This window comes from Ornithorhynchus anatinus, chromosome 2, assembly GCF_004115215.2.
Source record: "Ornithorhynchus anatinus isolate Pmale09 chromosome 2, mOrnAna1.pri.v4, whole genome shotgun sequence".
Lineage (NCBI taxonomy): Eukaryota > Metazoa > Chordata > Mammalia > Monotremata > Ornithorhynchidae > Ornithorhynchus > Ornithorhynchus anatinus.
Window position 1 is genome coordinate 51,483,844 of NC_041729.1, and position 27,623 is coordinate 51,511,466.

At 44.9% G+C, this 27,623-nt stretch overlaps 1 long non-coding RNA gene across 1 annotated transcript; it reads right to left on the bottom strand.

Moving 5' to 3' along the window:
- Positions 1–5,693: 5,693 nt before the first annotated feature.
- Positions 5,694–26,492, bottom strand: LOC103165552. Its single transcript, XR_484586.3, has 3 exons — positions 26,221–26,492; positions 6,571–6,661; positions 5,694–5,783 (listed from the first exon to the last, which is right to left on the bottom strand). It is a non-coding gene; the product is annotated as an uncharacterized LOC103165552 (long non-coding RNA).
- Between the last annotated feature and the right edge of the window lie 1,131 nt (positions 26,493–27,623).

Below are 27,623 nucleotides of genomic sequence, written 5' to 3' on the forward strand. Positions count from 1 at the left end.
CGCAGCTAAACTCTCTTTTCCGCCCTTTCCCTCTGCTCCTCCCCTTCTTCCTTCCCATCCCCTCGGCACTGTACTCATCCGCTCGACTGCATATATTTTCATTACCCTGTTTATTTTGTTAATGAAATGTACATCGCCATTGTTTTTACGAGATGTTCTTCCCCTCGACTCTATTTATTGCCATCGTTCTCATCTGTCCGTCTCCCCCCATTAGACTGTAAACCCGTCAAACGGCAGGGACCGTCTCTATCTGTTGCCGACTTGTTCATTCCAAGCGCTTAGTACAGTGCTCTGCACATAGTAAGCGCTCAATAAATGCTACTGAATATTGAATGAATCTGTTCATCTCCTCCTTTTCCCACCGGTTTCAAGGGTCTCAGATTGTTTGGGCACTTCTATAAAACCAGGGACAGGAATTTCAACCCAAATTGGCTGATGCCTGGGTAAAGGTTTGGATGGATTTGCCCTTAGATAAAAATAATAATGATAACGTTGGTGTTTTTGTTACGCGCTTACTATGTGCCGAGCACGGTTCTAAGCGCTGGGGTAGATACAGGGTAATCTTGTTGTCCCAGTCTTAATCCCCATTTTACAGATGAGGAACCGAGGCACCGAGAAGTCGAGTGACTTGCCCAAAGTCACACAGCTGACAGGTGGAGGAGCTGGGATTAGAACCCCTGACCTCTGACTCCTTTGATAGATAGCTGAGGAGAACTAAGCCCGTCAAACGGCAGGGACCGTCTCTATCCGTTGCCGACTTGTTCATTCCAAGCGCTTAGTACAGTGCTCTGCACATAGTAAGCGCTCAATAAATACTATTGAATACTCCTTGCAACCACAGAAATGCTTTCAGCTGCTCATCTATCTGTGTCCCATCTCGGGTTCGGGGGATGGGGGTGGGTGGGTTTAGCAAATAGTTCAGTAACTGGGACCGCTGCTGTAGAGTGAGATTACAGTTAGGGCCTCTCCAGTGAAAACCCTGGGTGGGAGCAGCAAACTTGGATGGGTCTCCTTTAAGCACTTAAGTATGGAAAAACAACATGGCCTAGTGGGTAGAGCACGAGCCTAACAGTCGAAAGACCTTGATTCTAATCCTAGCTCCGCCACTTGTCTGCTCTGGGACCTTAGGCAAGTCACTTAAATTGTCTGGGCCTCAGTTACCTTATCTATAAAATGGGAATTCAGACTGTGAGCCCATGTGAGATAGGGACTGTGTCCAACTTGATCACTTTGTGGCTACACCAGAGCTTAGAGCAGCACCTGACACAGAGTAAGTGCTTAACAAATGCGCACAGTAAGCACCCAATAAATTCCACTGGATTGACCGCAAAATGCAGATGACAGCTCAACATTTCAGCCTTCCAGAAAGAATGGCAGCCTCCTTCCTCCTCTATAGAGTTTCCGGCTCCTTGCTTCCCTCCTTTGACCGCTATGGGGTCGAGCTGGGGTAACCCATGGGAGAGTAAAGGGTTGATAATAATAACGTTGGGATTTGTTAAGCGCTTACTATGCGCAGAGCACGGTTCTAAGCGCTGCGGTAGATACAGGGTAATCAGGTTGTCCCACGTGAGGTTCACGGTCTTAATCCCCATTTTTGCAGGTGAGGTAACTGAGGCACAGAGAAGTGAAGTGACTTGCCCACAGTCACACAGCTGACAAGTGGCAGAGTCGGGACTCGAACCCATTGCCTCTGACTCCCGAGCCCGGCTCTTTCCACTGAGCCATGCTGCTTCTCTACCCCAGTAGTCACCCCAGTAGTAGTTACGGGCATACTCAGCTCCAACCCCAGTCCCTTGGTCCTATGCAAGTCTGCAATGCTGACTTCTATCAATAGTAATAATAATAATGATGGGATTTATTAAGCACTTGTTATGTGCCAGGCACTGTACTGAGCGCTGGGGTGGAGACAAGCATATCAGGTTGAACACAGTCCCCATCCCACATGGGGCTCACAGTCTCAATCCCCATTTGACAGATGAGGGAACTGAGGCCCGGTGAAGTGACTTGCCCGAGGTCACACAGCGGACAAGTGGCGGAGCCGGGGTTAGAACCCATGGCCTTCTGACTCCCAGGCCCGTGCACTATCCGTTAGGCCATGCTGCTGTTCACGGCGAGTCCCTCCTAACCAAACCAAACCCATCCCAACTCGTCCCACAGATGAACCTAAATCCAATCCTACTCAGGGTTGGCTGCCCTTGTCCTGATCCCCACTGTCCCTTTCAGCGTGGATAAAATCAAGTACTCCAACACCAGTAAGAGTTCCAAAAGTAGCACTCGCTCTACCTTCTGCTTGGCCATCCTCCAGAGAGACGTTCAAATCTATCCAATCAGTGTTTTTCCAGAAGCAGCATAGCTCAGCGCAAAGAGCCCGGGCTTGGGAGTCAGAGGTCATGGGTTCTAATGCCGGCTCCGCCACTTGCCAGCTGCGTGACTTTGGGCGAGTCACTTCACTTCTCTGTACCTCAGTTACCTCATCTGTAAAATGGGGATTAAGACTGGGAGCCCCACATGGGACAACCTGATCACCTTGTATCCCCCAGCGCTTAAAACAGTGCTTTGCACATAGTAAGCGCTTAACAAATACCACTATTATCATCATTTCCAAATTGTTACCAGATGGGGTCCGCTAATGGGCCACCACGGCAGGGTGCAGGCTTCCCAGCTGTCATTAACTTGCCAAATAGGGGGCCCGTGGTAGCCCAACCCTGGCTACTCCATCCCTGGCTGTTTTCCTGTCTGTAATCTCACTGCTTGTTCCGGCTAATTCCGGGAGCGCTGCTGGGAAACTCTCTGGAATCAACCAAGCGGTAGCACTCTAGCTAATGTCTCTCTAAACCAGTTTGATCACATAGAACACACACACACCCACACACACACACAAAAATCCTGCAGCAAGGAAAAGGAGACTCTGAATGGATGCAGGAGAGAACTGTGAAGGAGGGTTGTGTGGGGGAAAAATTACTAATCTGATCACTAGACTATCAGTAATAATAATAACCGTGATATTTATGTGCTTACTTTGAACCGAGTACTGAAATAAACACTGGGATGGATGAAAGATGCTCTGGGAAATCATAGGCCTTGTCCCATAAGGGACTCACAGTCAAAATAGGAGGGAGAACAGAAATCATTATTATTATCGTGAACGTTATTATTATATTTTAAGCAATTACTATGTGCAAAGCACTGTACTAAGCACTGGGGTAAATATAGGTAAATATAGGTTCATGGGTTCGAATCCCAGCTCTGCCACTTGTCGGCTGTGTGACTGTGGGCAAGTCACTTAACTTCTCTGTGCCTCAGTCACCTCATCTGTAAAATGGGGATGAAGACTGTGAGCCTCACGTGGGACAACCTGATTACTCTGTATCTACCCCAGCGCTTAGAACAGTGCTCTGCACATAGTAAGCGCTTAGCAAATACCAACTTTATTATGTAGGATAATTAGACTGTTCACAGTCCCTGTCCCATATAGGGCACACACTCTAGGAAGGAGAACGGGCATTATTCTTATTATCATCATCATTATTGTTATATTTTAAGCACCAACTATGTGCAAAACATTGTATTAAGAGCTGGGTAAAGACAGGGTAATTAGGTTGTTCCCAAAACCTGTCCCACACAGGGCTCACAGTTTAAGTAGGAGGAAATAGGATTTAATCCCCCTTTTACAGATGAGAAAACTGTAAAATAGGTAAGTGACTGAGCTGGGCTAAGAATAAAGATGCAGGGGAAGCAGCATGGCATAGTGGATTGAGCATGAGCCTGGGAGTCAGAAGGGCATGGGTACTAATCCCGGCTCTGCCCCTTGCCTGCTGTTTGACTTTGGACAAGTCACTTAACTTCTCTGTGCCTCAGTTACCTCATCCGGAAAATGGGGATTAAAAACTGTGAACCCCACGTGGGACAACCTGATTGCCTTGTACTCCCCCCCCCCCCAGCGCTTAGAACGGTGCTTTGCACCTAGTAAGCGTCTGATAAATACCACATTTATTTATTTATTAAGACCGTGGAGCCCTGTATGGGACAGGGACCATGTCTAAATTGATTAAGTGGCATCTACCCTAGCACTCAGTAATGTTCCTGACACATAACCGTGCTGGGGTGGCACAGTACCTGCTTGGTAAAGAGACGGGCAAGGAGGCTTGATGAAAGTCAGGGTAAAAGGTTAAAGTCCTGAGAAATGCCGGCTGTAAAATAATTGACTGATTCACTGAGAATACAAGGATGCAATCTAGGCTGGATGGACCAAGAAGGCTAGGGAATACAAACAGTTTGAGATTATGAGGCAAACACTAGAGAGAACACAGAAAATAGACCAAGGCCTCTCTCTGGGAATGACAGTGACCAAAAGGTACCACAAACCTCCAAGCATGAGATATAATTGACCAAGCAACTTTTACCTTCTAACAAGTGGACACTAGTGGTCTTTCCATTGGAGTAAAATCCTGAAGCATCATGAGAGAGAGAGACCTGTGCAGTGATAGAACGATAGTCTTGAGTCCTTTATTTGAGCCAGATCTTTAGACTGTGAGCCCCATGCTGACCAAATTAACTTGTAGATACCCCGGTGCTTAGAACAGTGTCTGACGCTTAATAAGCGCTGAACAAAAAACATAAAAGAAAGATAAAAACCAGGAGCCTTGACCAGTCTTCTAGAGGTGTTGAGACATGTCTCCCCCTTTATACTGTAAGTTCATTATGGGCGGGGAACATGTCTGTTAATTCTGTAGTATTATACTCTCCCAAGCACTTGGAAAAGTGGGCAGGTCACGTAACTTCTCTGTGCCTCAGTTACCTCATCTGTAAAATGGGGGTGAAGATTGTGAGCCTCATGTGGGACAACCTGATTACCTTGTATACCCCAGCGCTTAGAACAGTGCTCTGCACATAGTAAGCACTTAACAAACACCAACATTATTAATTATCTAAATCCTGCTTTACAGATGAGGAAACTGAAGTACAGAGAAGTTAAGCCACTTCGCCAAGTCAACGCAGCAGATACGGGATGAAGACAGGATCAGAACCCAGGCCTTCTGACTCTCAGGCCCGTGCACTTTTCGCTAAGCCACATCACTTCTTTTCAAAGAACCTCAAATATTTTGAGATTATTTCCTCTCACTATCACACATAAGTTTCTGCCTTTTTCATTATTAATCTTGTTGATCTTTAGTCAACATAACTCCTTTTGTTGTTTCATAGTTACAAAGGAAACTTGGGAAGAACAGATGAATTCTTCATTTCTTTCCATTTCCTGGAGATCTTACCGAGCCGAGAAACGATGGGCAATGTGATAGAGGTAAAGGAGAAAGAAGAGGCCCAAATAATGACCCTGAAGAATGGAAAGATGATTCTGGAACACTGTATCAGCCAATAAATACATTCCTTCACCATATGTTTCCCATATGTTTTCCTGTCCCATTGTAAATGACAGCTGTCTTGAATCATTCCATTTCCTGAAATCATGGTGGGAAAAGCAGACATTTTTGTGTTTCTCTTGCAACATGTAACATAGAAGATTGAAAATTGCAGCTCCAGGAAATGAGACTCCACCAATAGAGAAAACACTGGCTTGCCCCAGCACCAACAGGAAACCGAAAACGAAATTAAGCGTTTCTCAGTGCCTGTCGAAGTATTTCTGAATATATAGAGAAAACCAGAGCCTTTCTCGATAAAGAAAACTCACCTCCTGCTGAGCTGCCGGACCAGCCGACCAGATCCTAGCCTTTAGCCACATTACCTCTTCCATTTCTTCAGGTTCCAGGCTCCAGTTCTTCTCAATGCTGTTGAAGATAGCAATCACCGGTGATTCAAAAATGCTCCTTAAAAAAGCCTGGGCTGACAATTCCCCATGGCTATAAATTATTAATGTGATTGTCCTGCACTTTCTGTTCAAAAACTCAGGGTGAGCTCATTTGCAGGGTTATCCCCAATCAATTGGGTTTTTTCATTAGTGGGTATTAGGCAGGTGCTAGAGTTTCAAAAAGCTCTTTGCTTTTCCCAGAGCCAGAAGGTCAAACAGTCTTGGTGTGTTTATTAAGTAAATGCTTAATAAATATGATTGAATGAATGAATAAAAGCAGGGAGCCTAAGTTCACTGTAGGCAGGGACGGTGCCTACCACCTCTGCTATATTATACTCTCCCAAGTGCTTAATACAGTGCTTTGTACCATAAGCACTTGATAAATACAATTGATTGATCGATTAATTCGGAGGAACTTAGAGGTCTGAATCAGGTTTATGTTTGTAAATGGTCCATTTTATAGTGATGGGCAGCAGAGGATCCTTATGCATTTGTTAAAACTAAGATGTTTCTGTGTAACAGAGAAATCTGTTAGTGCCATTGCTGAAAATGATACCAGCCTATCTCAGGTTACAACGTCTCCAGTCTACATACGCACCAGGGATAGAGCTGATTATACTTAATACCTTATCCCAGACTACAACCTCCCTGTGACACATAAAACCTGGGGTTGCTACAGGGTCCATCTGAGGCTTAGTCCTAGATTACAGCCTCTCAATGATTTAACTACTCCAGGAATGGAAACAAGAGGTAAGTAAATTCCTCACCATCTGCGCTAAGATTAAACAGTGAATTGACTGGACCCTGGAGAAGACTCGGCCAACTGGGTGTCTGATTTTCAAGACATAGAAGAGACCCCTGAAAAGACAAAATGAAGAAATTGTAGATTCGGGGTAGCAATTTATTTTAAAAATGGATGACAGGTCCTTATGAGTAAGCTGCATCACATTCGGAGGAATCTCTGTCCGATAACGACCAAAGTAAACTTAAACAACCGAGTGCATCACTGCAAGATGAAGCAGATGAAGAACAAGCCACCGTCTCTCCACGACCTCCTAAAATTGGGGGATTAAGAAGTTTTACATCCATTTTCAAGAGAGAGGATGAATATTTAAAAATAATTGAAGATCCTAAGGGAGAGGGTTGGGAGCACTTAGGTGCACAGAGATGTTCAGAAGGAGTTAGCTTCCTTCAAGCACTTTTGGAAGAAAAGAAGGTAAATTGGAGAAATTCTTCATTGAAGCTGAAAAACACTTCTAGTTAGAACTCTAAATCACTTGTGCTCATTGTGTATAATAATGATGATAACTATAATAATAACAACATTTTTAAGCCTTTAGTACAATGGGAGATGAGAACCCAGGTCCTCTGGCCCTAGAAGCCTGAATCACTTTCTAGAAGCTCCGTGATTCCTTCTAAAATGTTTTCTCTTGTTTCCCCAACTGAGTGAGTAATGAGTAGTCACGTGCAGCCTGATTAAGTTAGTATATCATAGAAATAAAAGATGTGGTCCATTACAAGCTGGAAAAAGTAGGGTACCAGTTTTGGTCTCCCACAGTTTTCCTAATATCATATCATCTACTCCCGAATCTAGTTCATACGTAACTCTGGGTTGTTTTCCACAGATAGTTGGAAGGCGTCATATTTCACCCGACTGATGCCGTATATTTTTCAACCTTCTAATTTCCCTCTACGTGGATGCTGTGGAATTCATTGTGAAAAAGGAAGCAAAAGTATAAAATACACTTTGTGCGTTTTAGCCTGTTGTATCTGCTAGAGGGGTGCCGACAGTGGGTGAGTTGGTGTAGGTAGATTGTGAAGGACACTATAAAGATTAAAATCCTTGCTGCATTAATACGTGAGGCTCACACGCACATTTTGCATAAAACTCAAAGCCAAGTCCAGCCCATTCCAGAATGTGGAGAGATGGCTTACTTTTTTGACCTTGTCCTATTGTCAAGGAGCCAAAACGCATTCCCACCTGTGACTTTCTTAACTTCCCACTAGCTCACACCTTCCTCTGCTTGTGGTTCTGTGATACTTTTCACTTTTCCTTTTCTGGGAGCTGCAAGAGGCTATCCTGGATGAAGCAGGTGATCCCAGGGGGTGTAACTGCTTCCTGAGGGCAGTGCACTGTACTAAGTGCTTGGGAAGCACAAGACAAAGAAAAGACTCATCACAAGGAGCTTGCACTATAACGTGAGAGACCGACAAAAAATATTTACAGAGTAGTCCAAAATAAATAATTGAATTTGAATTGATTAAGCAGATGTCCAAAAGTGTCTAGAAAAGCTATGTGGCCTAGTGGAAAGAACAAGGGCCTGGAAGTCAGAGCACCTGGGTTCTAATTCCGGTTCTGCCTCCCGCCTGCTGTATGACCTCGGGCAAGTCACTTAACTTCTCTGAGCATCAGTTATCCCATCTGTAAAACGGGGATTAATTCCTACTCCCTCCTACTTAAACCGTAAGCTCCACGTGGGACACGGGCTGTGACCCGATTAGTTTGGATCACTCCAGTGCTTAGAACAGTGCTTGACACAGAGTCAGCGCTTAACATATACTATATTAAAACAGTGCTGAGGATGGATGAGCCAGTGCTGAGCCAGAGAAGCAGTGTGGCTCAGTGGAAAGAGCCTGGGCTTGGGAGCCAGAGGTCACGGATTCGACTCCCGGCTCTGCCACTCGGCAGCTGCGTGACTGTGGGTAAGTCCCTTGACTTCTCTGGGCCTCAGTTCCCTCATCTGTAAAATGGGGATTAACTGTGAGCCTCACGGGGGACAACCTGATTCCCCTGTATCTACCCCAGGGCTTAGAACAGTGCTCTGCACATAGTAAGCGCTTAACGAAGACCAACATTATTATTGTTATTATGGATATTAGTAAGAACCTAAGTGCTAAGGGTCGCAGATGGGCTTAAACAGCTGAGGGTTCTAGGAATTTACTAGAGAAGGTTTGTTGGAGGCAGTAGAATGTTAGCACAGTTCTAAATGTAGGGAGAGTTTTGGTCTGTCAGAATTGTGGAGGGAGGTGTGAGACCTTGAGGATGATTCTGAGGTTATGGACTTCTGGACAGAGAAAATGACAGTATTATTGACTGAGATGGGAAAGTTAGGAGCAGGAGCAGCTCCGGGGGGAGGATGAGTAGATGTGTTCCTGGCATATTGAGTTTGAGGTGCTGGCAGGCCATCCAAAGTCTAGAAATCTTGGAGGCAAGAGGAGATTAGAAGTCAGATGAAGAGTCAGCCTGGAGAAATAGATTCGAAAATTGTCCCTGTAGAGATAGCAGCTGAAGCCACCTGATTGGATGAGTTCCCTGAGAGAGAGGGTATTGAGTGAGAAGAGTAAGGGGACCAAGAACAGAATCTTGTAGGAAACCCACAGTAAGAGGATGAGAGGAGCAAAAGGATCCAATGAATGAAACTGAAAAGGAGCAGTCAGAGAGGAATGACGAGAACGAGGATAGTACCGTGTCAGCAAAACTGAGAACAGATAGGTTTTCAAAGGGAAGGGAGTGGTCTTCAGTGTCAAAGGCAACTGAGAGATTGAAGAGAATCAGGACATAGTATAGTACTTCGGTCTAAAGCTATAAAAAAATTATTGGTGACCTCAGCAGTCTTGGTGGAGTGAAGAGGTTGAAATCCTGACTACTGTGGTTGAGAAGAGAGTTGGGGAAGTTCTAGGAGTTTAGATAAATTGGGAGCAAGCAGATGGGGAGAAACCCAGAGGAGGTCATGGGTTCGAGACAGGGCTTTTTTAGAATGGGGCTGTCAACCATTTTTGAAGGCAGCAGTCGATAATTAGCGGTCAGGGAAGGGAAAAGAACAGGAACAAGGAATTTTAGGAGGTGAGAGGGGACAGGACCAGTTGCTCCGGTAGAGGGGCTGCATCTAGAGAGGAGTTGGGACATCCACAGCATAGCGTAATGGGAAGGGCCTGGGAATCAGGAGGTCATGGGTTCTAACCCTGGCTCTGTCACTTGTTCGCTGTGTGGTCGTGGGCAAGTCACTTTACTTCTCTGTGCCTCATTTACCTCACCTGTAAAATGGGGATCAAGACTGTGAGGGCTTTGCGGGACAGGGACTGTGTCCAACTCGATTTGTTTGTAACCACCCTAAAGCTTAGTATAGTGCCTGGCACATAGAAAGCATTTAAATGCTATAATAATTATTATTATTGCACCTGTGTCCTTCCCTAAACACTGCACTGCCCCTTAGTCATGTCTCCCAGAAAGTCAACGATGGCCACCTCAACCCCGGTACATAATAATGTTGGTATTTGTTAAGCGCTTACTATGTGCAGAGCACTGTTCTAAACGCTGGGGTAGGTACAGGGTTAATCGGGTTGTCCCACATGAGGCTCACGGTTAATCCCCATTTTACAGATGAGGTAACTGAGGCCCAGAGAAGTTAAGTGACTTGCCCACAGTCACACAGCTGACGAGTGGCAGAGCCGGGAGTCGAACCCATGACCTCTGACTCCGAAGCCCAGGCTCTTTCCACTGAGCCACACTTCCCCTATGTGTGAGGAGTACATAGGACTCCTCAAAGTCAAAGTAGTCATGACAGACAATAGCAAGGCCTCTTGATCAAGGCAGTCTATAAGATATAGACTCAGCTGGCAAGAGAGTGTTTCCAGGACTTAATTAATGTGACTAGGGAATTAACGTGACTAGGACTCTCCCGTAACATTCAGTGAAGCTGACATACGATCTTATTTACACTTCAAGAAACACGTCAATGGCTTTACACGTCATCACTACTTCAGAGGAGATCGGGGCCACCTGTTTCCATCCGGTGGGATCATAGGCCAACTCAGCGTGGCTCAGTGGAAAGAGCTCGGGCTTGAGAGTCAGAGGTCATGGGTTCTAATCCCGGCTCCACCACTTGTCAGGTGTGTGAGCTTGGGCTAGTCACTTAACTTCTCTGTGCCTCAGTCACCTCATCTGTAAAAATGGGGAATAAAAACTGGGAGCCCCACGTGGGACAACCTGATTCCCCTGTATCTACCCCAGTTAGAACAGTGCTCTGCACATAGTAAGCGCTTAACAAGTACCGACATTATTATTTCAGTCAATCGTCAGGCAATCGTATTTATTGTGTGCAGAGCACTGTAGTAAGTGCTTGGGAGAGTGCAATATAACAATAAATGGACACATTCTCTGCCCACAACGAGCTGTTTATCTATGGGTCTAAACGGCTCTCCCAGCGTTGTTTCCTGGCCCATCTCACTGAGGGAGAACAAAAAATCCATTTCTACTGTTTTGTCTCCCTCCTTTTATCTTTTTATTTTTATGGCTTTTCTGAAGTGCCAGGCACTGTACTAAGCTCTGGGACATGTTAATCAGGTTGGTCACAGTCCACATACCACAGTCTTAATCCCCACTTTACAGATGAGGTAGCTGAGGCACAGAAACGTTAAGCGATTCACCCAAGGACACACAGCAGACAAGTGGTGGAGCCCAAATAGAATCCAGGCCCTTTTGACTCCCAGGCCCGTGATCTATTCACTGGGCCATGTTTCTCCTCCTTCCTCTAGGCCTTTCACAAAAGAAACCACAACTACTGTAGAGAAACCTCCACTGAGCACCCACCATTCACTGTTTGGGGAATGCTCTAACCCAAGGGAAAGAAAGGTCACCGAGGACAAGGATTTGGTAAAGAAGGGCCTGTGGATTTTGCTAAAACATCACTCCTGGGAAGCTTGCAAACGTTGGAAGGGCAGTAACCATGCATCTTGCTTCTGCTGTACTCTTCTAAGCGCTTGGTACAGAACTTTGGAATCAGTGGGTACCCAAAACATGCTGCTGCTGCTGCGGCTGAACCTGTCTGCTGCGTGACCTTGGCCAAGTCACTTAACTTCTCTGTGCCTCGATGCCCTCATCTGTAAAACGGGGATAAATACTGTGAACCCCATGTGGGACACGGACAACGTCCAACCTGATTAGCTTGTATCTACCCCACTGCTTAGTACAGTGCCTATACATAGTAAAAGCTTAAATACCATACCCCCCCAAAAAAGTTGATGACAGTGCCACGACAGTCACGGCTAATAATAATAATAATAATGTTGATATTCGTTAAGCGCTTACTATGTGCCGAGCACTGTTCTAAACGCTGGGGAAGACACAGGGGAATCAGGTTGTCCCAGTGGGGCTCACAGTCTTAATCCCCATTTTACAGATGAGGGAACTGAGGCACCGAGAAGTTAAGCGACTTGCCCAAAGTCACACTGCTCCACTGATGACTTCTGGCACATGCCCAACCTTAGCAGCTGCCACGTTCAGGGTGAGGCCCCCCCCAATTCCTGGGTGGTGGGCAATTCCTTCATTCAATAGTATTTATTGAGCGCTCACTATGTGCAGAGCACCGCACTAAATGCTCGGAACGTACAATTCGGCAAAAGATAAGAGATAATTCCTGCCCAGTGACGGGCTCAGCAGAAAAGCCCCCAAAGTGACGTGGTGGTAGGGATTAATTATATTATTAATAACACCACCACCCATCTCTCAGTTAACCATCAGGTGCTTGGATTACTGCAAAATGGAATGTTGATACGTTTTAAAATATTACTAGATATTGATATTGCTATTGGTATTGATGCCTTTCTACTTGTTTTGTTGTCTGTCTCCCCCTTCTAGACTGCGATCCCGTTGTTGGGTAGGGATTGTCTCTATCTGTTGCTGAATTGGACCTTCCAAGCGCCTAGTACTGCGCTCTGCGCACAGTAAGCGCTCAATAAATATGAATGAATGAATGAATGAATGGGGGAGACAGCAAAGCGAAACAGAACAAAACAAAAACGAGGCAGCATCATCAATTGAAAGGATGAGGGACATCACGATGGATGGTGAGCAGTGCTATTCCTGTCTCAAAGGATAAGGCAGTCCTGGAAGTAAAAGTCCAAGCCCTGGCTACTGTGGGACGCCGCTGCTATAGGCCCTGATCTCAGGTTCACCATTTTTCAACCCACCCACCTGGTTCCCAGAAAGTCCCTTCATTCCGAATATGAATAGGCTGTGGCAATGGCAGGGGAGTTTCCAGAGACGGCTTTTTTCTTCTCTTTGTCAGTTTTACTCAGGAGTACAGGAGCTCTATGCTGATTTAAGACTCGGCCCATAATGGTTTCTTGACAAATGTCTAGTTGTAACTTCAGGAGCGGGAGACGTGCCCTTTCCGATAGCCACTTTACTTTTAACATCTTAATCTCCGACTCCGAGCAACCGTGTAGTTGTCGACCCGAGCTATTGCTTTCCCTCTTCCAGTGGACTCGCATCTCCCTATTCCAAACCATTTATACTAGCGATCAGGGTCCTCTGAGGGTGTGAGGGAAATTTAAAGACCTTCACACTTGTTTCCTGTCAGCCGCTCTCCTCCTGGCCCTGGAGTCAGCTGAGGAATCTAGAATTCCTTTTTTTTTTTCCTGTTTTATCGAAGAGTGTTTTGGACTGGGGCCTGGGATGCAGAAGGCGGCTTCAGCGGAGGTTCTGGAGAGACTGCAAAGTGAGTCAACAAGTTGTAGGAGGATGAAAACTTGCATGTAAACTGATCACACTGCTCACCGATGGGCTGATGTGCTTGACGTTTTGTGGTCAGTCTTGGAATTTTCTTCCTCTAATTGAGATGTTTTAGCCTGCACCCAGACAGACAGGACTAACATTTCCTAACGGAAAAATCCACTGCCAGGGGGTGGTCTATTAACGGGGAGAATTCCTCTGATGCCTCTACCTTTCTTCAGATGTTCCGACCTGTTTCTTTTTCTGCTCAGATTTAGCCGTCTTTCAAATCTGTCAACTACTTTGCACCCCCAGTTGCAGACAGCACATTCACACACGACCATAAAATGCCGGAAAAGCACCCTGATATTTAGAGGGAAAGTATGGTCAAGAAATCTTCTACTTAGGCTCCCTTTTTTATTTTAAAGAAGGGGTTGAATCGGAGAGGGATGCGTGTGAAATTAACCTCAAAATCCCGGAGTTATGAGACATCGCTAGGGGGTAGGAGAATTCAATACCTCTTCTCCTTCCCATTTAGATGGTGAACCCCATGAGGGACAGGGTTTGTATCCAACCTGATTATCTTGGACCTCCTCCAGCAGTAGTTGGTTTATATTAGAGAAGCAGCGTGGCTCAGTCGAAAGAGGCCGGGCTTGGGAGCCAGAGGTCATGGGTTCGATTCCCGGATCTGCCGCTTGTCAGCTGGGTGACTGTGGGCAAGTCATTTAACTTCTCTGTGCCTCAGTTCCCTCCTCTGTAAAATGGGGATTAACTGTGAGCCTCACGTGGGACAACCTGATGATCCTGTATCTACCCCAGTGCTTAGAACAGTGCTCTGCACCGAGTAAGCACTTAACAAATACCAACATTATTATTAAGGGCTTAACATATATCATAAAATGCGGGTCAACTGGTCTCAGAAGCAGTCAAGTGTTCTCTGTCCCCTCAAACTGATCACTTGTTACTGCTATCACCACCTCCACTAGTATTATAACAACTGTTGGAGCAGTGCTTGGCACATAGTAAGTGCTTAACATATATCATTATTATTATTGTTGTTAGTGTTACCACTAATAATAATGATAATGATGGTAGTTTTAGGTAAGCAGTGACTATGTATCCAGCATGGTAATAAGCAGCAGCATGGCTCAGGGGAAAGAGCAGGGGCTTGGGAGTCAGAGGCTGTGGGTTCTAATCCTGGCTCTGCCACCTGTCATCTGTGTGACTTTGGGCAAGTCACTTGGACTTCTCGGTGCCTCGGTTACCTCATCTGTAAAATGGGGATTAAGACCGTGAGCCTCAAGTGGGACAACCTGATGACACTGTATTTACCCCAGCGCTTAGAATAAAATGTTGGTATTTGTTAAGCGCTTACTGGGTGCCGAGCACTGTTCTAAGCGCAGAATAGTGCTCGGCACATAGTAAGCGCTTAACAAATACCAACATTATCGTTATTATTATTACTAACCTAGTAGATACAATACACACAGATAAAAGCAGACCAGACACTGTCCCTGTCCCACATGAAGCTCCCCATCTATGAGGGAAGGAGAACAGGTATCTCATCTCCAATTTTACAGATGAAGAAAATGAGACATAAAGAAGCTGTGACCGGTCCAAGGTCACACATACCACTAGCATGTTTAGAGTTCAGTTGATTTCCTGCTCTCTCTCCTCCGCAGATCTCTGCCAGGTGACGATTAGCTGAATGAGAGGCTGATCAAAGCCGAGTCTTCAGAATTAAGGCTAATTCAGAGAAGTTCAGGTGACCAAACAAAATTAGGCACCCAGATGTCTGAGCTACTCCAGCCCAAATCTGGCTTTTCCATCTTACAGAGATCTGAAATAGTCCTAGTCCCGCTCGTAAGATATCAGATCCTCTGCTTTTTACCACGGTTTCTCTCCCACCACTGCTTTCCCTGTATGCCTTCTCTCCTCTATCCTGACCTTGAGGCTGACCTCAGCTGGGGCTGCGGCCCATGTCCAAGTCAGCTGAGCGCACCGGAGCGCGCGTGCGCGTGCGTGTGTGTGTGTGTACATGCACACTCCTTTCCTATGGGTGAGTTCATGAGTCTCTGCCACAAGTTCACCCAGAGGGCATGTCAGTCTTATTTTGGAAGGGGTGGGGCTGGGGGAGGGAGGAGAAGAGAGAGCATGTGGTTTTAATGAGTAATCCTTCTCCATTAAACTGTGAGTCCCTGCATTGTGATGAAGATTGATGTGACATTCCATTTACTTTCCTGAGTTGTAGGAGTGAGGCTGATAATTTGAAATCTCATGAAGAAAAGGAGGGAGAGGCTTGGAAGTCTGATTGGCCTAGGACCTTGAGTTACAGCCAGAGGTTTTCTCACTTTAACACACTGCCAGGGAAGCCATTTATCTGGACGGACACGTGTCCGCCTCCCTACAGCATTCTGGATGATCTTCCTCAGGCTTTGGGGAGAGCATGGGTTTTTATTTCCCCTCTTCCCTCCGCCCATATTACACCTTGGCTTTCAATGCCATCACTGGAAGAATTCTGTTACGTTGGGAAAACGCCTAGTAAAAAGGGGAGAAGAGCAGCATGATCTAGAGGCAAGGACAAGGGCTGGGAGTCAGAGGACCTGAGTTCTAATCCCAGCTCAGCCAGTTGAAAGCGGTGTGACCTTGGGCAAATCACTTAACTTCTTTGTGGGGAAGTTTTTTCGTCTGTAAAATGGGGATTCAATTTGTCTAGTCTCCCTCCTACTTAAACTGTGAGCCCCACGTGGTACAGGGACTGTCCCCCTTCCTGATTAACTTGTATCTACCCCAGCATTTAACAAATGCTAACATAATAACTATGATTATTATATCATTATTATTATTTTAAAACCATGGAGATCTGTACTGTCCTTATACTGTCAAACATTAACAATATAACAATATCATTATTAGTAGTAATAATAAAATGGTGTTTTCAAGCACTCACTATCAATCAGTCACAATTATTGAGTTCTTACTGTGTGCAGAACAATGCACTAAGCACTGGAGAGTCCATTATGACAGAGTTGGTAGACACATTCCCTGTCCACAGTGAGCTTATGTACCAAACACTGAACTAATGGCTGGGGTATATACAGTACAATCAGCGAGGAGACAGTGCCTGTCCCACTCGGGGTTCAGAATCTAAGTGGGAGGGAGAACGATTAATCAGTGATATTTACTGAGCATTCAATGTGTGCAGAGCACTATTCTAGGCTCTTGGGAGAGTTCAGTAAAATAGAGTTGGTAGATAAGATCCCTGTCCCTAAGGAGTTTATAAGCTAGAGGGGGAGACAGATATTAAAAAAAAAAATTACGGAAAAGGGAAATGGCAGTGTAAAGATATGAGCACAAGTACCGTGGGACTGAGAGTGGGGTGAATATCAAGTACTTAAGGAGTACGGATCCAAATGCATAGGTGATGCGGAAGAGAGAGAAGATAAGAGAAATGAGAGCTCACCAATGAGAGGGCTCTTGGAAGAGATTTAATTTTAGGAGGACTTTGAAGGTGGGGAGAGTGGTGGTCTGTCAAATATGAAGGGGTAGGAAGTTCCAGGCCAGAGGGCAAACTTGTATTTAATCCCCATTGTCTGAGGAAACTGTCACACAGAAAAGTTAAGTGAGTTGCCGAAAGTCCAACAGCAGGCAAATGAATTCATTCATTCAATAGTATTTATTGAGCGCTTACTATGTGCAGAGCACTGTACTGTAAGCAAATGACTGTAAGCTATTACTCATGGAGGGAGATGTTCAACCTTGGACTCAAAAGAAATGTCATAAGGCAAAATCCACACTGGCACCATCTTAGCCAGGAATTTCCTCCGGAATGTTAGAAGTTAGAAAAGGATGAGGATTATTCCACACCAGAAACTCCTGGGGTGGGAGATATGGGTCCTATGGCTCTTGGTGACTTAGCAGATATGATCCCTTGTTTGTCTCATCTTTCATCCAATGAGAGATGCCTACAGGCTGAGAGCAGTTTTGGGGTGGGTGCAGAGATGAGGTATAAAAGCACTGGTTTTTATTGTTATTATTGTCATGTTTCATTATTATCATCATCATGTTATTATTAAACGATCATAATAATGGTGGTATTTGTTAAGAAATTACTATCGCTAGGCACTGTACTAAGCACTGGAGTGGGTAAAAGCAAATCAAGTTGGACACAGTCCATTTCCCACTTGAAGCTCACTGTTTAAATTCTCATTTTATAGATGAGGCAACTCAGGCACAGAGAAGTGAAGTGAATCCCCCCAGGTTGGAGCTGAAATTAGAACTCAGGTCATTCTAAATCCCAGGACTGTGCTCTAACCATGTGTTCCACAATGTGGATTGACAGGAAGGGCTACTTAGGCTACGAGCCCTATGAGGGACAGGGACTGTGTATGACCTGATTAACTCATATCTATCCCAGCACTTAAAACGGTGCTAAATAAATAATAAGTAAGCACTTAACAGATACCATAATTTATTGATTTCGTATTTGAACTCACAATTCACCACTAATAATACTAATGGGGCACAAAGTCTAATGGGAGGAAGAAAAGGAGTTTAATCGCCAAAACCTAGTTTAAGAAAACAGAGGCACAGAGAAGTTAAGTAACTTGCCCAAGGTCACACAGCAAGCAAGTGATAAATTTGGGATTAGAACCCAGGTCCTTCTGACTCCCAGGCCTGTGCTCTATCCACTAGGCCACAGTGATTCTCTCTTTAAAGAACAGTATGTGGTTCAAGAAAGCCCCTACTCTTCCTAACCAAACCATATCTTCTGCAATAGTTTCTCAACTGAAAATTAAAGTAAAATTAATCATTCCATTTGAAACAAACAGAAGGCTTTAGTGGGGGAGGCTTTTACTGCTAATAACCTACTGGTAACATTTCAAACTGGAACATGATTAAGTTTTTATTGAATTAGATGAGAAGTCTCTCAATTAAAGTGTCACCTTTGAAAGAGAACCAACGTAGTGTGGGATGAACAGAGAGCAAGATCACTAGAAAATCGAGTTAGATATTTCTACAGGGCAGAGCAGCTTTCTCTCTCCAACAGTGGGAGCAAGATTCCTTCAAGAGCTAGCTATTGGAAAAACTGAGAAATTCTGAGAATGGAGTTAAGGATTTTATGACTTTGGTCACCAGGGTTGAAATTCAGAAAGGTGTGTGCCAAGGCAGACATCCTAAACCGCAATAAAGGAAATAAAAATAATAAGGAATGCAGTGTGCGAAGATAATTTTTGCTTCCCTTTAAAATATAGAGTTTTATGCTGTTTATATTTCACCTCAACACTTCTGAGTTACTTGGTGATGAGCCAGTAGAAAGCACATTGTGGTTTGAGTTCTAAGGGTAGTGAATGAGAGACTGGTTGGCTTGAGATGTCGGAGAGTGTGATGTGTGGTAATGGAAAACCATGGCTACTGTGCTAGCCGAAATGGCATGCAGAATATTAAGCATGACTATTCTGAACCGTGGTTGCTGGGGGCAACTTGTTTAACAAATTAAATGCTAAAATAATCATTGAAATATCCAATCCCTCACAGTGTAATTGTGGTCGATAAAAATGAGTTTAAAAAACACCATGGTCTAATGGAAGGAGCTCAATGCTGGGAGTCAGGGAGACTTGGGTTCTAATCCCGGCTCTGCCACTTGTCTGACATGGAACTTTGGGAAAGCCATTTGACTTCTCGGTGCCATAGTTCCTCCATCTGTAAAACAGAGATTAAATCTCCAATCTCCCTCCCCCTTAGACTGTGATCTTCTAGCGGAACAGGGAAGTTGTCTGGTTTGATTGTATGTACTCTGGTTCTCGGTGTAGTACTTGGTGCATAGTAAATACTTAATAAACACCACAGTTATTATTACTCGAAATCAGTCACAGCCTTCCTTCCATCTCTCTGGGGGTAGGGGGTAGCTCTGTTTCATATGCCCCCCCCTGCCTTCTTAGTGCAACACCCAACTGGTCTGAGATCCACCAAAATCTTTCCATCTAGGTGGGTGATGCTGGGGCTCCTGATTAGATTGCTCTGGTTATTCCAGTGCAGACGACACAGCTAAACCTGCGTAATTCCGCCACTGCCCTCTGCTAGAGAGTAGAGGGATCCACTCACATTCTCAACCACCTCTCCTCAGGGACTTCCACCTATCACGACCCCACTCTCTGTGGTCTAGGAGGTTGCTTCAGTTGATCCTGCACTGTCTGCTCAAACTGACTCCCCTCTTTTTTGCTGGCTTTTGACATTGTGAGCTTCTATACTATCAAGGGACGTAGCCCCGAATGGTCCCTTTAGATGGTAAGCGCTTTGCGGGAGGGGAATGTGTCCGTGTATTGCTATATTGTACTCTCCCAAGCACTTAATACAGTGCTCTGTACCCAGTAAGCGCCCAATAAATGAAACTGACTGGGATCTATACATAGAGGTGAATTCAAGCATCTTGTTCTTGTCTAATATCGGTGTAATCCAAGTGACTTTGACTCAAACACCATGGGGATAATGACACAGACTTTTGTCAAGACCTGTTGCAGAAAATATTTAAAACAAATTCTCATAGGCCAATTCATAAAAGATGAGCAGTCAAGCTATGAAATCCTTGAGGTACCTGACCAACCGGAAATTCAAAACTCTGTCAGTGCACTGTATAATGAAGCACCCATCCATTGTATTATACCGTGCATTCATTATGCTTACTCTTCTTGGGCCAAGGTAGTACAGTGTGCATTTAATTTCATATTACTCTCTGAGAGCTCAGCATGCCTTTCTAATACTTCCGACAAGACTTTGCAAGTTCCTCATCAATCACTTCTCAAGTGTCTCTCTGCTCCTCAAAACCCTCCAACGGTTGCCTATTCCTTTCTGGATCAAGCAGAACTTCCCAAACTTCCTGAATTTCTTGGCCTCTTCTGCCCACCTTCTGCCCTCTTGCTCCTCTCCCACTACACCCCAGCTCAAAAGTGTCACTCCTCTCAAGCCAACCTACTAACAGTAGCCGGTCGTCGACCGGCTCTCATTATCGACCTCTTCCTCACACCCTTCCTCCTTTCCGGAACTCCCTTCCCCTTCACATTCAGCACAGCACTATTCTCTCCATCTTCAGAGTCCTTCTGAAATCACATCTCCTCCAGGAGGCCTTCCCTGGATAAGCTCTCATCTCCCCACGCTACTTTCCCCCTACTGCCATTTCAGCACTGCCCGTGTTTCCTAAAGACTTAGGTACTCACCCCGCAATCCCTGCTAGCACCTATATACACACCTTTAAACTCCGCTGCTTCTCCCTGTTTGGAAATTTATTTCAAAGCCTCTTTCCCACTACCCTGTAAGGTCTCAGAAGGCAGGAATTGTGTCTACCACCTCAACCGTACTCTCCCAAGCACTACCGCAATCTGCATAGAGACTGACTGAAGACTCTCTTGGTAGAAATACAGTTCATGTCATGCTGGATTAAAACAGCTTTTTAACAAATAACGGCTTTTGTCAAGCTCACTATGTGCCAAGCATGGAATTAGTTCACTGGCAGAATTTATGTAGCTAGTCAAGGGAAGGAGGGCAAGGGGAGGGATCGATGCCTAGGGGCATGGGGTGGGGGAGAGGGAAGCTGATGCATCTCAACCTCGTAGTTTCTGTGAAGCTGTTGGGGTGGGGAAGGAAGGGAGGATCGTACGGACAGATGACTCCAGCAGCAATGCTTATCATCTAGAGATCAGCAAGAACGATTAAGGTTCCTGCCTGCTGCTGGTGGTGTCCAGTATTTGTTTCCTAATAGAGGCTTTGGGGAAGTCGAAAGAACCCACTGTGTAGGCTATGTTTGTTTTGATTTCTTTGAGGTAAGCTACATGTTCTGTACTTACGGCATGACTTACTTTAAAGGGTGCTGCACATCACCACAATTCATATTCACCAACTGCCTACAGTGAACCAGGTTTCCCGGCTCCCTATAAAATCTTCCTTAAAGCTGTTCAAAACTATTCAAAGATTGAAGGGAATAGAATGTAGACTACTGATTTTCTTTTATTTTTCTTTCTCTAGCCTCATGCATTTTAAAATCCACTTCCTGAATGCTCCAAACTAAACGCTGATCAACACTAGCTTAGGATTCACCCACACAACTTCTGCCTAGGTTATGATCCCCAGAACTCAGTCACACAATACGAGAATTTATCCATTTCCCAGAATCAAACTTTGTTGACGACAATAGTAATGGTGGTATTTGTTAAGTGCTTGCTCTGTGCCAAGTACTGTACTTAGAGCTGGTGTAGATACAAGATAATCAGGTTGGACACAATCCCTGTCCCACATTAGATTCACAGTCTAAGAGGGAGGGAGATAACTTTCTTTTTCACTCCTACTTTCCTGAGTGTTTGGTTTTTTTCACTGTCCACCATCTCTCTACTGGAAAATTTCCCAGTGCATTTTTGAGATGAAAAACTATCCTAGAAGACTCTATGGAAATCTTTGAATCTCAGAAAGAAATATTTGCATTTGAGTGGTAGAGGAAGAAGTTGTTTCCATTTATTCCTCCTCCCCTGGAAAGAGATTCATTTTTTAATGACAAGAGCCGGTACTAGATTGGGGACATGTTCAGCTGAAGTTTAAGCATTAGGAATTGAGATTTATGTTCTTGGGGTTTCGCGGATTTGAGTCCTTGGAATTCTCCGGGGAGCTGACAGTGAGAAATTTCATCCTTGAGGAAAGTGGGGTGAGCTGGGACTTTTCTCCTTCAGGGATCACTGGGCTAGTCAGGGTGACTGTCCTGGGGCCTCAGTTGTTTGAGGAAAATATTATTTGTAGTAATAACAGAAACCATTCCATAGGTACTACCCCTAGTTGGGGCTGCAGTTCATGCTAAAAAAATTGCAGGAAGGGCAGACATGTAGGGCTGGGACAGCAGGCAGAATCCCTACAAAATAAACACAATCTGTTGAGCATTGAGGAGTGGCATGACTCCTTCCATGGGCTTGGGAGTCAGAGGACATGGGCTCTAATCCCGGCAATGCCACTTGTCTGCTTGAGCAAGTCAGTTCACTTCTTTGTACTTCAGTTTCCACATCTGTAAAATTGGGATCCAGTACCTGTTCTCTCTCCTACTTAGAGTGTGAGCCCCACTTGGGAGAAGGGCTGCATCTGTCCTGATTAATTGCTATCTCCCTCAGGTTTTAGAACAGTGCTTGAAATATAGTAAGCGCTTTGCAAATAGCATAATTATTATTCACTCATTCATTCAGTCGTGTTAATTGAGTGCTTATTGTGTACAAAGCACTGTATTAAGCACTTGGGAGTGTTTAATGTAACAATTAACAGGCACATTACCTGCCCACCACTAGTTTACAGTGTACTATCATTATTACTCCCCTCTCAGGGTCGCACCTACCAGTCTCGACCACGGAAGGGAGAGTAAAGCAGAGGCCTACACATTCCATTCCTAGCTTGGGCAGCGGTTAGGGAGTGAAAGGCCATCTGCTACAAGTCAAAACTCACCCACGCTGGGCAACAGCAGCATAGGAGAGAGTCGAGGGCAGAGACTCGAATTTACTGCGCGGACAACGGCAATGGTAAACCGCTTCCGTATTTTTACCAAGAAAACTCTACGGATCCACTACCAGAACGACTGCAGAAGGAGAACGGGGAGTTCTGGGAGAGATGTGTCTGTGTTGTCGCTATGGTTCGGAAGCGACTCGACGGCATAAGACAAGACAAGATCACTATTACTGGAGCTTTGCACTCCTTTCCATGCCCAAGGAAGCTGCCTTAGTTTCTCTGTCTCTGTTATGCCACTGGGTTGGGGTGAAAATTTGCAAGAGAGGCAAAAGAGGTATTCCAGAGGACTCAGGGGATCCCAGAACTATCTCATACCTCAGGCAGGCTTCACTAAGCCCCTCTAGGAGGATGACAAAACATCCTGATCTTAAAGACTCCAGTGATTCTTCAGCCTTCTGGACTATGCCCACCAGTCATCACTACTCTGATGCTGAGGGATTATTTTCCCTTTGAAAATATGAAGGGGAGGGTGGTTCGGGGGGAGAAGGGATGTTCTTTACCTGAACCAGGAAAGTAATGTTTGGTCAGGATGCACTGGGACTAGTAGATTTGGATCCCAAGGAGAAGGAGGTCAGGGCTCTGGGGAGACCAGGACAAAATATGGGACATCCCTTTCTGTACTATTGCATCAAGCAGAAATCTATTATCAACGAGGTTCAGTATTTCCGAACAACGCGCCCGTGACAAAGAGTGTCTCTGCGGGTCCCAACATCCAATGGAGAGTTCCAAGCTGCAAAGAATCGGTCTCCTTAGCAACTGTAGGCAGTGGGGTTCAAAAAAATACATCTAAACAAAAATAGTTTTGATAAGAAACCAAGTCTGTTGGCAGAGCTAATGTCATTTATAAAAAAGAATGTCATGCCATCTGCATAAAGATAAGCAAGTACAGCATTTAAGCTTGTGGCATCTTGGAAAAATGACAGGGCGATAGAAAAGGACCCCAGATGAGATTGAAACCCATCGATCAATCATATTTATTGAGTACTTAATCTGTGCAGAACACTGTACTGAGTACTTGAGAGAGTACAATATAATAGCATTGGTAGACACATCTGTGTTGCATTTTGTATCTCAAATGAATGTGGAACACCTTAAGTAAAAATAAAAATAAAAAAGTACTCCTTCAGCGGAGTTATTAAGGGACCGAGGCAGCCCCATGGGTAAAATTAAAGAAAAATTCATCACTCTGATAAATTGTACTATGATGAAAATCATTCCAAATATACATTGCTTGACTCTCACGCTTTTCTTCATAGCTAACAAGGAATCGGAAAAGCTAAGGGTAAATATGTCAGTTTTCAGCAACAGACCTACGTTAAGTATGGTGTCGTTTCCTCTCAAACTCAATATTGAAATTTAACATTTGGCGATATTCTAAATTGCATGACATGTATTTATCATTCCTCTTCCAGCCCTGAGAGTCAGTGAGTAAAAAGAGTAGACTATATTCTTAGGGAAAGGAAATTTGACTTTTCTGCTGCAGGTGTGGAATTTTTTTTCTTCTGTAAGGTGGACATCCCCAGCAGCCATTTAGACATTTTGCCACGAGACTTAACCTCTGAGGCAGTTGGTATGCCAGCTGGGGTACCATCGAATCAGTATGGCACAGGTGATCTGGGCCAGACCTAAGGGCAACTTGACCGGGGGAGATGATGCCAGTCCCATCCCTTGCCAACTTGACTCCGTGAGATCAGCATGCCCGCTAGGAACTGGAGCAAAGGGTCTGTGACACAGCCTTAGCAGGCGCGCACTGAGCAGGTTGACTGCTGAAAGCTCCTCTGAGCAAAGTCAGTGTGGCAAAGCCAGGAGGAGTGGGAAAGAAGAAGGAGGAGGAGGAGGAAGAAGGGAAAGGCGAAACCTGTGCCTGAGGCAGGCAGGTGAAGCTAGATAGGTTGCAAGGTTTGGCAGCCGCAGAAAGAGCTTGAGCACGGGAGCCCACGTAGCTGGATGAGGGAGAGGTGTTCGGGGACAGGTGGATGGGAAGACAAGCTTTTAAAAGAGAAACTCTGTGCTGGAAGCCACATGGCAAACTTTTACCCTCTAAAAGTGCCTTAAAGTAATCCCAAACTGAAAGGGCCAGAAGAAAGAGAACTCCCTGATATAGATTTCTTTCTTCTCAAAGCACCCTAACCTCTCGGATTGAATCTGGGAGCAGGAAAAATCATAGGAGAGTCGAAAGAGGTCACTTCACTAGTTAGACCCCTTTGAAACTCCTGTGCTTTGGGCAGAGTCGAATTCATTTTGGAGCTGCCTTCAGAGAATACAAACCAACCTGTCTGGGGCAGAGTCGATCTTCATGCCAGCTCATGAATTTCAAGCTAGGAAATAGAAGAAACCACTCTTTGGTAGCAAATGAAAAGCCTGAGCTGTGGTGAAATCATTAAAGGTGTCACAGCGAGAAACAAACCCCTGGGGGACTCTGAAACCGTGACCGTGTGAGAATTCAGATTCCATCAGAGAGACTCTGACTAGACAAGCGAAACCCCAAATTCGTCTCTCTCAGCAGAGCAGTCTGGGCATCTCAACTTTGCAAAGTCTCTCACTTTTCCCAATTAAATCTCAGAATCCTGCTTTGGGAGACAAGGTGTCATTCTCAGGTTGGGGTTTGGATGGGTTAGTAATCTCAGGGAGGACGGAGAAGAGATCGAGAAGGGTTGGGTAAGTCAGTCATCTACTCCTATAACCACCATCATCAGGCCTCTTCTGGGTTGGAGGGTCATTTAGATGTCCAGATCCTGTACTGCCATCGTTTTCCTGCGGCCTTCCTCCCACGGAGGGAGTCCAACCCTACATAGCCCTCACAGCATATGATTTTCCTCTCTAGTCTATTTCCCCCACTGTTTTGTCACCTTTGCACTTGAGGCCTCACACTCTAAGCACTTCGATACTTACTCTTTACCCTCCCCATCACCGCACATATGTACATGTATTTATATTAGGTTGCTTTCCCCTATCTGTAATTCATTCATTACCTCCTTGGGGGTAAAAATCATATCCATTTATTCTATAATACTCTCCCAAGTGCTTAGTATACATCATAAGTGCCCAGTAAATGTGCTTGATTGATTTTTGAAATGTGATGCTCCTTTTGGCACAGGCGCTAACTAAATGTATGCCAAGTCATCCTCAGTTGTCAAATCTATTAAACCCCTCATGGTTTTGTAGTTGATTAAATCCGTTAGTCCCTCAGAGGGAAGAAAAATAGGAACATGGAATAAAACTCTTGCCCTTCCCTGCTGCCTCTTGAAACCACAAACATATACATCTCCAAACGGTATCGCAATAATCTTCTCAGCTTCCACGGGGACGATGATAAATATTGCACATCACCTTTTCGATTGATGAAAAATTGTTGTTAGCACAGATTTCATTTGTAAAACGATTCACTGCTACTTACCAGGCCATGCAAACGAGAGAATCCATTTCAATAACGTTGGTGACGATGAGGCTCAGAGACTATGATGTGAGGTTGGCCGGGGATTGGATGACTTCTCCGTAGTAACTGCAAGTGATGTCTGAGAAATGAAGATCCAGGACTGGCGGGCATCCAGGTATCTCTGGGCAATATCAGAGTGGTGGCCAAGGGTAACAATTCCATCTCCTTGCTTAATAGACTCCGTGGGATCAGCCAGGGCTGTTTTCTCTTGCCCCATCCTACCAGTTCTTCGAGATCACTGAGCCAGATAGGAGAGAAGATATCTATAATAAATATCACTGAAACCATTATGGGCCCGTATCATGCAGGTACTAGTAGGTCATGAGTTGAAAGCGACACTGTCGATTCTGACTCTCTGGAGGGCTTTCTTCTATCTGCATGATGTCAAAGGGTTAAGAGAGCAATACTCCTGTTACTTTTTGGTTTATGCCTCCCTGGACTGTCACATTAGCTCCCCACCCCGTTCCATCCTCTTCCCTACTCCCTTTTTGCCCCTCCTCATTTTTCTCCAAATATGGTCAGGAGACTCTTGCCCTTCTTTGATACAGCCATCCCCCATTCTGCCTTCCTGCCCCCAAAGTGTGATTCACTCAATCAGGAGTCTCCCTGTTGCCCTGCCCTTGCCCTTTTCTCACACTTACTTTTGTGTGAGACTTACTGACCGGGAGATAATAATTACATCTGTGGTCCCATCAGCACATTTGGAGAAGTGGGGTCCATAGTAACAGTTGACTTCTTAGTCACTGCCCCAACTTGATCACGTAGAGCAAAGTGATGTCTTTGAGTCCAGACGTGCTGGTTTCTGGATGGATCGCAACAATTCCTTCATGACAAAAACTGGGAAGAGACGAACATCTGGCTAAGTACTCACTGGATGTACCAGGGAATCTCTACAAGAGATTCCAAGATATCTCCCATCAGTTGGAGGTTTCCAATTTTATAGACCATGAAAAGGTCTTTGACATGAAAAAGTATTTTTTCACTACTACAATCAGGGTCCTGATTACTGGTCGGAAGAATTCACTCACAATGACAATCAAGCTAATCCTGTCCAGAATTTTACTCATTAATATTTTGATATTTTGACCCTCCCAAAAGTGAATGAATTAGAAAAAAGATCTCAGTCCAAAAGATAAAGTCACTGTGAACTAAAAGCAGCAATTAATCACAGTCTAAGACCCTAGTGTTGAAATCCATCACCATAAACAGAAAAAAAAATTTCAAAAACTCAATAAATCAAAGGAGCACATTTCAGTTTGAAGCTGGGGGTCTGAAGTGTGAGGCCATTATGTTGTGATGCCATTATGTCAAACTGCATATGACAGTACTGCAGCCATTTTCCCAGTTTAGAAGCCTCCCCAGTC